The sequence below is a fragment of the Lepidochelys kempii genome, chromosome 1 (assembly GCF_965140285.1).
Source record: "Lepidochelys kempii isolate rLepKem1 chromosome 1, rLepKem1.hap1, whole genome shotgun sequence".
In the NCBI taxonomy this organism is placed as follows: Eukaryota; Metazoa; Chordata; order Testudines; family Cheloniidae; genus Lepidochelys; species Lepidochelys kempii.
This window is the reverse complement of record NC_136380.1, coordinates 199229497-199244354: the sequence shown is the minus strand read 5'-3', so window position 1 is coordinate 199244354 and position 14858 is coordinate 199229497. Positions and strand designations below refer to the sequence as shown.

Below are 14858 nucleotides of genomic sequence, written 5' to 3'. Positions count from 1 at the left end.
CTGTTTTCACTGCCACTTCCATTTTTTTTTAATGTATCTGCACTACTGTTTTTAAAAGACTGGGTGCAGTGCTTAATTTGTGCCAGGGCTTGCCACGGCAGAGCCCCAGCGCTTCTAGGCTTGGCAGTCTATAGCCCTAGCACCTTGGGGCTTGCTGCATCGGTTCTGAATATAAAAAACTTGAGCCACAGCACCTCTTTCATTACAAATTAAGCACTGACTGCATGCATCTATGGGTGTGCTTTTGGTGTTCAAACTGAACCGTATTATTTGCTCTCAGAGCAGAAATTGGTCTTTCTAAAGATCAGTTTTCATTTCAGTACCAGGAAAAATGAGGGCTGTGTTACAAACCTTGACAGCGCATGTCTAGAAGGGTAACTTCTCTTGGATCCCTGCTGCATTCAACTTTCCTTAATCCAATGCTATGAAATGATGCTTAGCTGAATTAACTGCCCATTTTAAAGGATAAATTGCCCTCAGGAGATTCTAGTTCAGTTTAAATAGACACACAGTTTTTATGATATGTTCTAGGATGTATTTTCATATGCAAAAATAACACATTTCACCACAATCTCTACTAAAAGGTACTTCAGTGCATGCAAATGTTCTGTGCCAAATGTATTTTGTACTGTGTTTCTTCCTGGGAATTGCTCTAACAGGTAAGGCAACACAGTTCATGAGAACCAAGACTTCGTGGTAGGATTTTATTTTAAGCTAAATTCTACAAACAATACATTCTTAACATTCTATTTTCTATGGTCTTCCGTACAAAAATACCAGATGTAAAGTAGGAAATAAGAATTTGCAACACAGTGTTAGAATGTCAGTTAGGGGAAAACCTATTAGGCTTTCTTTGTAAGTCTCGTGGAGGAAGTTTATGTGGATTAATTGTTTTTCAAAAAGAACAGGTTTTACTCCAACTTAAGCATGCTGTGGAATGTACTGTATTTGGTTCTTAGTAGCAACCTCAGGGTTTTTTGATTTTTTTTAAACACTTATGTAAGCTTTCAAGGAAACAGTTGAAGATGTTTGGGGTTTTTTTATACTCATTTAAAAGATAAAATAGATAATGCGTAAGATGTAGGACAGATCTCCTAGATCCACTACACAGAAAACAGTAGCATGAACAGTTATGCTGAGGTTATAAAACCCTGTCGTAGCTACTGTATTCGTAGCTATTGTGCAGAGGTGGTTATTTATAAAAAGACATTTTGTCTTAAAAAAAAAAAAGTCTCAGGAAAGAAAGCAAAGCATTACTTGAAAAGGAGCTCTTTGGCTACAATGAAGAAAATACCAGCTTTTAACTGCAGAAATGTACTGCCTACAGAGTATGTGCATAGTAGGTACAATCAACATCTACTGTTCATATAATATTAATTCCTGATCTCTCTCATTGCTGAATACTATGGAGGCACTCTAGGATTAGGATTTGTATGATGGAATTTATGTAAACAGGTAAATGTGTGTTAAAAATACCCTGACTCACAACTTGAGAAACTGGTACAGATCATTTAGATTCATCTCTGGGAGGTTGGACAGATGAACAGAGAGCAAAGAAAAAACATTTTTTAAAAAAATTTTTGCTTTAATGTGTTTAGCTTCTTAACTATCTCATTTAGGCTAAAATATTTGATCTCTTTAGTATTCTCTTCTTATAACATTTGAAATATATATATATAAAAGATATATTAAGACAACTTTATATGTCATATAGAAACATAGTTCAAACAGCTATAGATACAATGAAATTCATCAACACAGTGCTTTTATACATAATGTCCTGTTGCAAGAGGTGGAATTTTGCTCTAGAAATATGTTCTTAAATCATGTTTAGTCCCAGATGGTGAATTTCCTTCCCCCCTTTCTAACATCCACCTGATTATTGTTCCTCTGTGAAGGCAGTAGTTCAAATATGTTTCTTTCCAAAGCAGTAAAACCTGGATCAGAAGATTTGCTGAAGCTGTCTTGTACATTTCAAAAACATCCCCAAATGACCAGCAGGCCTTTTGAGTGTACTGTATATTTTAATGGAAAATGTTAGGCAGCTTTAAAGTGCACTTTTGTTGACAATTTTGACTGGGCTACCCTCACTGAGATGGAAAATATTAACAGGATAAAAATTGTTTAAAATTTGACTGGCTATAGTACTGAACTTTTCTAAATCAATCAGAACAGAAAAGAAAAGCTTTTCCCAGTCACATATGTTAGTCTTTCTCAGCAAGAAATGTTTTCATTTCATTGCTAAAACAACAGTAAGTTACTAACCTAAATGTCAGATGGCTTGACATCTGAAAAAAGCTCCACCAACACCACATAGCAAGACAGTGGTTCAGCTGACACTCAGACTTCCTCAAAACTAGCCTGGTAGAATAGAAGTCTGAAGTAACAATAGCCTTACCTTGAGTGCACAAGTTCCAAGGAGAGGAGATGACTGGGTCACAACAGTGGAGGACTGTGAAAGTGCTCTGATCAGCTGCTGGTAGCATGCACTTGGCTTTTATGTGCAGGTGGGCGGAGCTAATCCTGACAGTAGGTGGGCAGCGAAGAAAGCAGGCAGGCAGAACTCAAAAGGCACTGTACAGTAGATTCTGTTCTTCAGGGAGTGAGAGGGAGGGGTGAAAGAGAGAAGGAGAGAGAGAGAGAGAGTTTGAATGGCATCACAGAGGAAGAAAAGCCTGATTTATTTGTTTTTATTACTCATGATTATAGCATTTATATTATTCCTCTCTAACTGGTACATTGTTCCAGTATATCATATATGAAGGTCCCACTTCACTTACTTTTAAGGACTTTTATATCAATAGGATAATAATCCAAAGTAGTTAGCAGAAGACCAGATAGTTCTCTTCATAGATCCTCCTTCATAGAAGAAAGCAGCTTCTTGATCCTGAAATTCCCTACTACACAGTGGTTGGGCTCTCCTTATAGTCCATACCACCACTAGAATCATCATTCCTGAGGACTCCTCATTTTCTCTCTGCTGTGCTACCTGAATTTTTCTTGATGCAGCGGCAGCATGCACCAGCTGAATTCACCTTAGTTTGGAGCAGTTTGATTGGTCTTGTGTCTAAATTCCAAACAATTTTTGCCATGTCATATCTTCAAAAAGCATATGTAACCAAAAGGAACACACTCCTTGTGGTTTCTGTGTACAATTATGCATTTTTCATTCAGTGCAGCCACTGCTTTGAGAACATGTGGGAGCAGACTTCTCAGTGTCTAGGGACATCCATAGCTCACGAAAGCTTATGCTCAAATAAATTGGTTAGTCTCTAAGGTGCCACAAGTCCTCCTTTTCTTTTTGTGAATTCAGAGTAGTCATCCACTCTCACCCCCTTTCTTTTCCTCTCCTCTCTACTGGTAACTTAATGAGACATATATTCAATAGCTGAGCTGACTCAGCTCTTTCTTCTAACCCCGAAGACTGAGTGCCATGCAGTTTACGGTGTTTTTCTCTTTTTGGATGAGAATTTAGACACTGAGCTCCTGTTTACGTAAATGTTAATGATCCCAGGTCTTTTTATTTTATTTTATGTTTAGCTGTTTGCCTCAATGTCCTTGGCCAACATGTCCCCTCCTACTGTGTGCACTGTTTAGTTGCTCTGTTCCATCCCAGAGATAGCTGCCTTGTATTGGTGGTGTATGTGAATGGTCTGTAGATTATTTGTGCCCTTCACGATGAAAGGAATTCTATACATTATTATTAATAATTATAATAATTGAATTGTTGTCGGATAAGTTAACACATTTCTATTGCTAATTATAAATTAAATTGCCATGATTATTTTATTTTTATAACACCAAAAATTGCACTTCGATATATTACAGTAGACATAAAAAACCAGGGTCCCTGCCATGAAGGTCTTACAGTCCAATTTTAGACATGTTACATCAAGTGGTGGTAACAAATAATGAAGGAATGGGGTGAGGAAGGATGAAGGGTTATTGCAATAAGATCACATGGTTAGTCACTTTAGGTATGTGTACATCATGGCAGATGAATTAAAAAATTACGTACTTTATACCCAATACTAATCCTTCCCCACAAAACTGGGACTGTATTCAGTTGATGTGTAAAACAATTAAGCAGTTCTCTGCTAGTAAAAATCTGAGTCAAGATTTTCAAAAACAGGAGTCTAACTTTAGGCACCCAATTCCTTATTCCGGTACCTAAATCAATGGCCTGATTTTCAAAAATGCTGGAGCTCCTAGCAACTCCCTTAAAGTCAACGGACACTGCTGGATGCTTGGCACCTTTGAAAATCAAGCTTCTTCTTTGGGAACCTAAATATGGACCAGAATCAACATGACTAGTGTGGGCTTGCTGAACTCTGTGTGGTTTAACCAGTTCAGTGACAAATGATTCAGTGCTCCAGTACAGAGACGTCCCGAGAGTCCAGTGCTGTCAGTGATACTAACTTTCCCTAAGGGAATAGGCTGAGGGGCAAGCGCATGGCACCTCTTTGCCATTCATCAAATCTGTCCTTGTGGATGAGAAAGCACGTGCTGTGCTCTGTAGCAAAGGGTGCTTTGGACAAGCTCCCCCATAGCCCCAGGAGACACTGCTTACCTCCAGTACCAATGTCTTTGAGAGCTCCCACTGGGGCAGTGCATATCACAGGAGTCTACCATGTAGGTGCTTTCTAGCTTTCATAACATGGCAATTCACTATAATGCCTACTTCTAAAAGAGTATTAATAAAGTCTACAGTACATGGCATACAGAATATGAAAAGATGCCCTTTGGGGGCCATTAGGAGGATAAATTACTACAAAGCTTTCTTTAGGGGCTTCAGATCTGATATTAAATGTATTTGCCCTTTTGCCTTTAAATCAATGGCTTCTATTAAATTAAATGGTCCCTGGGGCTTCATGCTAAAGGACATGGTGGGAGGCATCAGTTTTAAAATGTAGGGTAAAATTGCAGCTGCATAAATGAGTGGCTACTAATTGAGGGTCTTTTAAATAGAAATGTACAGTACATAATCCGAGTATTTTTAATAATAACCTTGCATTGTTTTAGAGGACAGTGATCCTGTTTTCAAATGGATGAATTGGTTCCAGTAAAGGAACTGGTTTGTTCCTGAGAAGTCTTTTTAATCACCTCTAAGGCTAGGCCATATTCCCCACTGCGTAACTTGCGTTTTACCCCATTGTAACATAGTTGAAATCAGCAGAGCTGCACCACTGTAAACTGTAGTAAAACAGGTTTCAGAGTAGCAGCAGTGTTCGTCTGTATCCGTAAAAAAAAAAGGAGGACTTGTGGCACCTTAGAGACTAATAAATTTATTAGAGCATAAGCTTTCGTGAGCTACAGTTCACTTCATCACTTCGATATGCAGCCGATGAAGTGAGCTGTAGCTCACGAAAGCTTATGCTCTAATAAATTTGTTAGTCTCTAAGGTGCCACAAGTCCTCCTTTTCTTTTTTTTGTACTAAAACAGTAGTGAATTGGGTCCTCTGTGTTTCTAAGATTACCTTGGGTTTGTTCAAAGAAAAATGACGAGGGTGTTTGCTGTGAGTTCCACAGAAATAACTGTAGTCTTGAAGCTGAAGAAATATGCTTAGATTAAATATATTAATAAACAAAGTATTTAGACATAACAGTCTCTTTACTGACAGTCTGCAGTTGAAGGTCCATGCTAAGAAAGTCACCTGATAGGAGAATTTGTTGGATCAACTGTGGAAATTTGGCTAAAGGAGGACAAATGGTATGAATGGATGGCAGGTTGTCCCTTAGGAAAGAAATGATGGATTACATAACATCACAATAGGTGGCTAATATTACTAAGAGTGATAGTTACAAGAATTGGATTTCAGAGCAGTTGAATAGTGCTATAACTGACAGACTATTGGAAGCCAAGGGGAAAAAACAGAAACTGTTAATGCAAACCAGATAGGATCACAGGTGCCTTCCAATGTACGGCAGAGATCAGATAATAGTAACCTCATATGGTAAAAGTCCACACTTCCAACATCTTTTATGACATACCACATTTTTTAAAATATTTTTTAGATTTGTTCATGATGTTTATTATTATAAAGTCATTCAGAAAAGCCTGCAGGTAATATTTTGTTAATGTACAAAACCCTTGTGGAAAGGAATTCTTCTTTTCATTTTATTTATTGACTGTAGTACGGAAGATATTAATGATTTCTCCACTTGTCTAAAAGTGTATTTATTAACGTGTGGTTTCAGGCAATATTCCATCTTCTGTCATGTTTCCCATCGTTATAAGCTCTCCCAAAGTATTTCGGACAGATTTGCCTTTTAAAAGATTAATGCTACAGTGCTGCACTTTATATAGAACGACAAAGTTTACAATAAGAATCCACAAACCTAGGGGGAAAGTACAAGAGAGGGAGCACACCATGTTTTTCAAAGTTCCAGATCATGAATTATTGATTTATTTTGCCTCCCCCGCCCCTTTGATCTTACCCTGGACGGTATCATTCAGAAGTTACTTGTTAAACTTGACTAGGGTGCTGCCAGAGTACCACCCATATGCCAATCCAACACTGGATCAGAAATTAGAATAAATTGTGAGACTTCAGGTCATGTGTTCTGGGTGACTATATATTGGGGGATGAAAGTCAACTGTGAGAGGCGAATTTAGATAAGACTCCCACAATACCCAACCAATATTGCTCAAGTGAGACAAGGTTCAGGCCACATCTGGCAACATGATTGACAGAAGCAGTGGTGGAAGAACTGAGAAGAGCTTACATGGAACGTTCAGTTTCCATAAGTGATGTCCTTTTGCATGCATCTGGCCTACTCTGACCCTGTTCAGCCTTGTTTGCCTCAAGTAATAAGATGTGAAAGTCATAAAAGTTCTAACAATTGGAAAATGCTAGGACCTTTCTCTTCCAGCTGCTTAAGCCAGTCTCCCCAAAAATCTATATATTGTATTCTTGTATTGTCCTTAATTGTTTACATCGTTTGTATCCCACATGCACTGTATCATTACAGCTGTATAACAGATAGAGATCTCTAGTGATATCCAAAGGTTAGAAGCAGAAGCTAGACATATCCAGATGAGAAATAAAGTGCAAATTGTTAACAGTGAGGATAATTAACCATTGGTACAACATACCTAGGGATGAGGTTGATTTTCCACCACTTGCAGTCTCTAAGTCGAGACTGGATATCTTTCTAAAACAGCTGGAACAGAAGTTATGGGCTTCATGCAAAAGGTCAGACTAGCTGATCAAAATGGTCCCCTCTGGCCTAAAAATCTGTGAATCTCTGATTTGGGAAATTGGTCATCCCATGGAAATCCACTGCACCTTCATAGACAAATACTGATAAAGATCTCCAGTGCTCAAATTAAAATGTTTAATCTTTATCCATTGCTAAAAATAATGCAGATTTGTTACAAATGGAAATTTAATTTTTTAATGAAAATTTGTGGGATTAAACTTTTCTTCAATTCTACCAGATTGGTGGCAGTATTATGTTTTTGTGTGTGTGGTTTTTTTTATATAGGATGTTCCTGGTATTCTTGCTCATATTTTTGTCAATTAACAAAAAAAAAGAGATATAATTGACATTAAATTTAATCTTTATGAAAGTTCAAACTATCCAGTGTTACAAAAATTAATAAACCATTAATAAAAAGCCTATAGACATTTCATCCTAGGTATCTTTTAAAATTTTTCTCCAGCACTGGGGAAAACTCATCCTAATTGCATGTTAATCATGGGCGATACTGCTTCCTTACAACTATCTAATGGGATAAATTCTACCCTCACTTTCATCCAACAAAACCAACTAGAAGCTGGCAGATCTGAGAGCAGAATTTGTTCCACTATGTTAGAAACATTCCTATTGTACCTTTGGATAATTTCCTTAATTAAAACTAGTATGAAATATGAAAGCATATGCCTAAGTCTCATCACTCCCTTCCAGTGTCCTATCTACTAGATTAACTGTCTCCAGTTCAAATCAATTGGACAGTTCACATGTGTACACATTATGCATCCGTCTCAAGTGTTTCAATTGGAAATGTAACATCAAAGGTTCCACATTCCAACAGCTTTTTTAAAACAACAACTGGTAATTCATAAATTAAAATTGTAACAAAAAATAAACCGTTCTCCATATAAATGAGTAGAAACTTTGCAGAGGACACACAAAACCTACATATTGTTATAATCAAACGCTTCCTTCAAAGTATATCATTGACATTTCAGTTTGAATCCAGTTTACTTGCTGACATAGTGGATCAGCTTCAATCTAGTCTTAGTGACACCAGTCTAAGTCTGGAGTAAAGGCCAAATCCTGGAACATCAATGACAAAACTCCCACTGACTTCAGTGGAGCTAGGGCCCAATCCTGCAGCCCTTACTCATGGTCTTTATTCTGGTATAATAGATCAGAATATGGGCAGGTGAATGTTTCACATGAAGAGCCTGCCAACTCAATGCAGCTTGCAAAAATTTCATAGCTTCCATTTATTTTAATTTATGTTAAGTTGTGAGAAGTATTCAGCTATGGCTTTTGGTATGCAGTTTAATGTTCTCTGTTACTCAGTTTTTAATGCAAACATTAAGCTTTGCTGACTTTGTCCTAGGAGCTGTAGGCTAATTTCATGTCTGTTAGGAGTTACAGAAGCTATTTCATGGGCTTCTTCTGTTTTGTTTTTTTTTAAGAAGAACTCTAATGAACTGTTCCTAAGAGCTGGGAACTTTGGAAACAAGACCTCTGAGCTTCCATTAGCATGATGACTAACAGTGTGTTTGAGTGTTCTGTCCAGCCTGTTTCTCAAGTCTCACATAGACAGCCATTAATACCATTGTAAAGAGGCAGCTGTCAGACTGGAGGAAGCTCTGAGACGGGTGGAAAGTTTATTTCCCTCACTGTCATGCTGTTGGAGGTTACATTGCAACTTAGGGAATAAAGTCCAAAAGTGCCTAAGCTTTTTACAACTTTGATGATTTAACAAATGAAGATTTTACTTGCCACACAGCACTGTCTTCAAGTGAAGAGGAAAATAGAACTCATGCTTGCTTGACAATATGTTTATATTTATAATACTGTGTGCCATTTCCACCAGAAAAATGAAATATTTTGCAGTTTTCCTTCACAATTTTTCAGGTATTATTTTCATTCTCTCCTCAGTCAAATAGTATTTTTTTTCTTTTGAACATTCATAATCTTGCCTTGAGCAAATGTGTGGAAAATTATCATTTATCCTGGAGTGGACAGGGGTGGCTCCATCACTCTTCTCTTCATTTTTCCCCTAAGAGTTCAACAGTCCTTTCCAAAATGAAGCTGGACACTTAGTTTAAAACCCTTCAACCAGTCTGATTAGGGTTTCACTTGAAGTTATTAGCTTGTCCATCTTTTGCATAAGTGATGAGATTTTCTGAAGTGCTCAGCACTGGCCTAACTGTTCCTGTTAAAGTCAGTGAAGTTAGGCCAATGCTGAGCACTTTTGAAAATCTCACCCTATGACTTTTTTTTATTGTCCTGTATAAACCTACTGGAATGTGATGAGTAGTGATGAGCAATTTGCCAAGATAAAGTAAGGGCAAGCTCAACTATTTGGTGACGCTGAACCTCTTTTGCATTTCTAAAGATGTTGGTTAATTTGATTTCATTTCTGCATGTCTCTAATTTATTAATTTACGTATATATTCATTGGTATTCCTGCAGTACTATAAATTAATTAAGCCTCACAACACCCCTTTGATAGAGGGATGTATTAATCCTATTTTGCAGATGGGGAAAATTAAGGCCCAGGGAAGCTGCAAGGAAAAAGACAAACATTGACAGTGATCTACATAGTTTTCTGTGAGCCTCTGTAGAGTCAAATTCAGTTTTAAAATGACAGTGCAGAATGTAACACTGCCAGTTCTTAAGTACAATTTTCAGTGTTCCAAAAAATACATGAGGGGGATGGAGTGAGGGGACCAGGGCTGACACAGGAATCACAGAGAAGTAAGGGCTGGAAGAGACCTGGAGATGTCATCAAGCCCAGACCCCTGCACGGAGGCAGGACCAAGTAAACCTAGACCACCTCTGAGTGGTGTTAATCCAAATTGCTCTAAAAAACCTCCAGTGATGGGGATTCCACAACCTCCCTTGGCAGCCTACTCCAGAATTTAACTACTCTTATAGTTAAAGTTTTTCCTAATATCTAACCTAAATCTCCCTTACTGCAGATTAAGCCCATTGCTCCCTATCCTACCTTCAGTGGACATGGAGAACAATTGATCACCATCCTCTTGATAACAGCCCTTACCATATTTGTAGACAGTTACCAAGTCCCTCCTCAGTATTCTTTTTTCAAGACTAAACATGCCCAGTTTTTTAACCTTTCCTCAGAGGCCAGGTTTCTAAAACTTTTTATCATTTTTGTTGCTCTCCTCTGGACTCTGCAATTTGTCCACATCTTTCCTAAAATGTGGAACCCAAAATTGGACCTAAATACTTCAGATGAGGCCTCACCAGTACCAGGACAATTACCTCCTGTGCCTTACATACAACACTCCTGTCAATAGACCCCAGAGTGATATTAGCCTTTTTTGCAACTGCACCACATTGTTGGCTCATATTCAATTTGTGATCCACTATATCCCCCAGATCCTTTTCAGCAGTACTACCACCTACCCAGTTATTCCCCATTTTGTAGTTGTGCATTTCATTTTTCTCACCTGAGTATTAGTTTATGCTTGAATTTATTGAATTTCATCTTGTTGATATCAGACTAATTTTCCAGTTTGTCAAAGTTGTTTTGGAATCCAAAACGCCTGCAACCGCTCCCAACTTGGTGTCATCTTCACATTTTATACACATATTTTCCACTCATTTATGGAAGTCTTTAAGCTGTCATGCACCTGGCATTGGCCACTGATGGAAAACAAGATACTGGTCTAGATAGACCTTTGGTCTGACCTGGTATGGCTGTTCTTATCTTCTTATGTCATTAATAAAAATAGTGAATAGTACCGGACGCAGGACTGATCCCTGTGAGATCCCATTAGAAACATCCTCCCAGTTTGACAGCGGACCATGAGTATGATCTTTCAACCAGTTGTGCACCCACCTTGTAGTAATTTCATGTAGATCACACTTCCCTAGTTTACTTTTGAGAATGTCAAGTAAGACTGTGTCAAAAGCCTTACTAAAATCAAGGTAGCTCATGTCTGCTGCTTCCCCCTGATCCACTAGTCCAGTGACCCTATCAAAGAAGGGAATTAGGTTGATTTGACATGATTTGTTCTTGACAAATCCATGTTGGCTATTTCCTGTAACCCTATTATCCCCTAGGTGTTTACAAATTGATTTTTAATAATTTGTTCCAGTATCTTTCCAGGAAGGAAAGTAGAGATACTCAATAATTAAATTACAACAATTCTAGGGCCTCTTCATGTCAATGGAGTTTTTGCCATTGATTTCAATGGGAGCAGGTTCAAATCCCTAAACATAAACAGACTCATTCTGCAGATTGTCATGTAAAGTTTAGTCTCCTGAATTCTGTTAAGACACTATCTACTTTGTAGCCTATTAATGTCTGCAAGCCTTCCACAGTGACTCCTGTGGATGAAATCTAAAGGGACAAACATCATACAGTTCAGGCCAGGCTTCTGTCACGGTCACCCTGAATTGGCAGGAATTTAGCATATCCTAATATCACAGGGTCCATCTTTTAGTCTCAACTTAACTCACAGAATAACTGTTCTTACTGAGTGAGATTTGCTTTTAGGTACTATTCACCTTGTTGGTCCCCCTGTAATTCCTGCAGGCAGCATGGGGACTATTTAAAAAGACCATAATAGAAGCTCAGACTAAATGTATACCCCAAAAGACAAAAAGAGGACTGAAAGAATGCCACCTCATGTGCTCACCCCTTGAATACTGTGCCCAGTTCTGGTTATCCCATATCAAAAAGGATGTGGTGGAACTGAAAAAGGTTCAGAGAAGAGCAACGAAGATCATCAAGGGAATGAAAAGGTTTCCGTATGAGGAGATGCTAAAAAGATTAGGGCTGTTCAACTTAGAAAAGAGACAACCAAGGGGGATACAAAAGAGGTCTATAAAATCATGAATGATAAGGAAAAAGTGAATAGAGAAGTGTTATTTACCCTTTCCTTAAATACAAAAACCAGGGGCCACCTGATCAAATTAATAGGTAGCAGGTTTAATATAAACACGAGGACATTCTTCTTCACACCACCCACAGCTAACCTGTGGAACTCATTGGCATGGGAAGTTGTGAAAGCCAAAGGTATAACTGGTTTTAAAAAAGAACTAGATAAGTTCATGGAGAATAGGTTCATCAATGATTATTAGCCAAGAGGGTCAGGGATGCAACCCCATGCTCGCAGTGACCCTAAACTGACTGCCAGAAGCTTTGAGGGGAAGATAGGGTGGGAGGTCACTGCCTCTGTCTTATTCTGTATAGTCCCCTGAAGCTCTGGTACTGTCAGAGGCAGGATACTGGCTAGATGGACAATTGGTCTGACCCAGTATGGTCGTTCTTATGTTCTAACACCATTTAAAGGGCTAAATTCTGCTGTTTGTTCCTCTTACAATCTCGCTCCTCCGTTGTTCTTGATAGAAATTGAGCTTCTGTAAAGAGAGCAGAATATTAGAGTCTGAATACGCTTGACTAATCAGAATTTTGTCCTTAGAGCAGGGCCCATTGGTTTCGTTGTTAGACTGGAAAGGTCAAGTGCCCAGACTTAGCGCAACTTTGTGACAACCTTGTTCTTCCACTGCTGGAGAAAAAAATGAAAGTAGTATACCCTTTCTGTGGGAGATGGAGGGATTTCTCTGTTGATTCACTGAGTATTATTGTAAGACGTTTGAACAGGATACCCATTAAGAATCTACTGTGAAAACAGAGAATGTTTTATAACTCCAGTCTGTTTATTGAAGTGCTCATAGTTCCCATTTTGAAGTAAAATACTTAGTATTAGGCATTTAAAATATTAGTGTAGTGTATGTCCTAACAGCACTTGATTTTGGATTGTTTGTTTTAGAAAGTGCAGGAGCACTTACTACAATAATCTGCCATACACCCCAGTTCCTATTACAAAAGACAAAATGAACTGCTATAGCTTCTCTTCTGAACTCAGTGTGTTTTGCAGTGGATATTTTGCCCACTATATGAGTGAGCCTCTCTGCTCAGCCCAGATTTGAAAGCATTTCATAACTTTTAATCATTTATTTGTATTTATATTGGATTGAGAGAGCCAACTGTTATTTTTTCTAAAACAGTTTAATGTTTACGTTTCTGTAATTTACTATTAACATGTTAATAAACACTAAGCCAAGATCATTTTGTCCCACAGGCTTTAAACTAAGTTTTTGCCAATTAGAGAATTACAGCAGCTGGTTCTTTTTATTTGTTTGTTAATTTTTTGAATATGTAGAACTGCTGTGAGCTGATCACTAGACTTCTGAACAGCACTAAAACCATTCCTCCCAAAGCACTTCAGGAATGTATTGTTATTCACCTTATGAGTTCTGTCTGGCAAAGCAACTGAGGCGACTACTAATGCTGATCACTCCTCCCAAGAGCCTAGGGATGAGTGTGACTCTCAGAAGGTTCTGAGTTCACTTTTGGTTTGGATAACCACCCGTAATTATAGATGTTTGTTTGAACTATGTGGGCCAGGGGGAAAAAAAAAAGGCTTGGAGATGTGAGAACAGATTTTCTCATAGGATTCCAGGTACTTGCCATTTCCAGTTGGACACACAATGCCACAAATGCAGCGTTTCTCATTCTTTTAAGGGGTGATTTGAAGGGACCATGCATTCACATGTGTGTGCGTGCATGCATGCATTCTGTTAATGAGTTCGAATCTTAGGTGGGTTTTTTTTCTGTATTTATTTTATTTCAGTGAAAGCATTTTCCATTAATCCAAAAATCATTTGCTCTGAATAGTCCATAGGCTAATTTTATGGCAGTAAGAAAATCATAGCAACCCATGTTTTTTAAAGTAGATCTTGACAGAACTGTTCAGAGTTTTGAATCTTGGGAAATAAGCCTTTCAGCCATGAGAATGCTGAAATGAGAAATTAAGGATGTATTTTTAGTTTAGGTCAAGGGTGCCTAGAGCATATGGATAGGGGCCTTTAAAGCATTTGTATAATTCTAATAAATAAAATAACCACGACTGGAAAGAAATTGCAAGGAGCTTGGAGACAAGTGAGAGGTTAGAGTTTTGAGATCTGTGGCATTGCATGTCTTGCTCATCCGTGCTCAAGCAGAACTCCCTTTTGAAAGGAATAAGGATTTTTTAATATGAATTTGTAGGCTAGAGAATCCTTTTATTTGTTTTATTGTTGTTTTTTAAATGTCCTGGTCTCAAAAACTTGTTTCCTTTCATATATCCTTGAAACAAGCGTATGTGTATGTGTGCAGTGGAGAATACAGTAATTGCAGCTACCACTGTGTGGTAACTGTTGGCAAGTGTTGCCTGATTATGGTGACCAATCCAAGCCTGGGTCTTAATCTTCAAGGCCTTGCAAAATGTCAGGGCAGGTCTATATCAGACACAGCCTCTCCAGTCATGACACACTGAGGCTGCTGCACACTTGTCAGACAATGCAGCTACCAATTTGTAGGATGATGTTTGTGAGACTTGGAGATCAAATGTACTTGGTCAAGGGTGCTGAGTGTGGAATGATCTACTGGAAGGGAGAAGACTCAGCCAGAGTCAGACTTTTCAGATCACACTGCAGAACCCCTGCTGGCCATGGCCTTCCTATTATAAATGAGACAAAAGCCAGGATTTTCAAAAGTGACAAGTGACTTGAGTGCCTCAGTTTTTGAGTGCCCAACCTCAAACATCTTTAAAGGGGCCTGATTATTCGGAAAGTGCTAAGTGTCTACTCTCTGA

General features: G+C 38.3%; 1 protein-coding gene across 2 annotated transcripts in view; it reads right to left on the bottom strand.

Moving 5' to 3' along the window:
- Nucleotides 1–2462, bottom strand: part of COL8A1 (collagen type VIII alpha 1 chain) — a 114575-nt gene extending 112113 nt beyond the window's left edge. Inside the window, exon 1 of one of the 2 annotated variants that reach the window (XM_073307768.1) lies at nucleotides 2399–2462. The gene's annotated coding sequence lies outside the window, so the exon portion shown is untranslated. The remainder of the gene's footprint in view (nucleotides 1–2398) is intronic. The other variant, XM_073307788.1, reaches the window with a different exon arrangement.
- Nucleotides 2463–14858: the final 12396 nt, after the last annotated feature.